General features: G+C 50.4%; 1 pseudogene across 1 annotated transcript in view; it reads left to right on the plus strand.

The window, feature by feature from the left end:
* The window catches only part of LOC143504344 (transducin-like enhancer protein 3-B), a 12,411-nt pseudogene extending 11,140 nt beyond the window's left edge, over positions 1-1,271 (plus strand). The window contains exon 8 of the transcript XR_013127541.1: positions 1-1,271. This exon is cut by the window's left edge and continues 726 nt beyond it. The product of XR_013127541.1 is annotated as a transducin-like enhancer protein 3-B (transcript).
* Positions 1,272-1,345: the final 74 nt, after the last annotated feature.

Raw genomic sequence — 1,345 nt, forward strand, 5'->3', positions numbered from 1 at the left:
CAGAGAGGTAGAGGACTGAAGAGAGGTGGGTGTGGAGGTGCCTGGTTCCTGTGGTTATCCCAGTGTGGTCCCCTCACTGCTGTGGGCTTTCGGACGGTCGTGTTGGAGACTCGTCTATCCTCTTAGCCGTTTTCAATATTCAAATAGTGGTCCAGCACTTATTCTGATTGGCTTTTCGCCATCGGAGGGCCACTGTGTTGGCAGCAGCACTGGATTAATGACAAATTCCAGCAGCTTAAAACTGGTTTCAGCATCCAGGTTGAAAAGGTCGATAGTTTGAGAGGATGAAGGGGGGGAAATATAAATGAAGGTATGAAAAAAGAATGCAAAGTGTTGACATGGAGGACCGTGCCATGTGACCACGGCGTGTAACTACACTGTGTGTGTGTGTGTGTGTGTGTGTGTGTGTGTGTGTGTGTGTGTGTGTGTGTGTGTGTGTGTGTGTGTGTGTGTGTGTGTGTGTGTGTGTTTTGAGTGTTTCCTTTTGTGAAGAAGTTAAAGCAAAGCTCACCAGAAAGAGCAGGATGGAATATGTTCCTGATGTGGTCTGACAAAAGGAACCAGTGATTTTAAGAAGCAAAGAATTGCGAACTCTGCTAATGTTAAGGATACGGTTAGCGCGCAACGGAGACCTGTTTACAGAGTCCGAGAACACACACACACACACACACACACTTGCACGTTTAATCTTTGTTTGAAAGGTTGGTCGTCCCAGATGGTTATCTCTCCAGTGTAAATGACGACATGCGTCAATCTCGCCAGCAGCGTCTCCCCCGAGCTGCCGGGCCACGGTGCCCTCAGCCGCGCTCACCGCCGCTTTGCATGCTGGAGCTGCACATTTGGTTTTCAAATTCACATTTCCATAAAAAGCCCACGAGCTGAAATGGCCACACTCCAGCAGCGCTGGGCTGACCTTTACGCGCGGTGAGGTCAGGTACACCGCGTCCGTTGTAGTGGCGCTACAAGGAGAAATGTGAGTGGCGTGTAACTCTGGTAGAAGACTGCCCAGCGTGGGGAGAAGGTCTTCACACCGTAACCTGGGGCTTCTCGGGTGTGGTGGGCTGTAGTAATGAAGGAATCTGTGGATCTACGTGGATGGTGGAGTGCTCTTAACGGTCTCCTCTCTCATTTTCACAGCAGCAGGCCCAGGCTGTCTACCCACCACTGATGGTCAGTGTTCAAGCACTTGGTGTGTGTGTGTCTGTTTGTGTGTGTGTGTGTGTGTGTGTGGGACATGGCTTGGTTTATTTGAGCTCCTAACCTCGTGTGTGGTTGTGGACTGCGGTTCAGCCTGTACTGGTGCATGTAATCAAAACTCTGATGGCCACGTGGAGCTTCCGTTAAT

Source organism: Brachyhypopomus gauderio, unplaced genomic scaffold (assembly GCF_052324685.1).
Source record: "Brachyhypopomus gauderio isolate BG-103 unplaced genomic scaffold, BGAUD_0.2 sc266, whole genome shotgun sequence".
In the NCBI taxonomy this organism is placed as follows: Eukaryota; Metazoa; Chordata; class Actinopteri; order Gymnotiformes; family Hypopomidae; genus Brachyhypopomus; species Brachyhypopomus gauderio.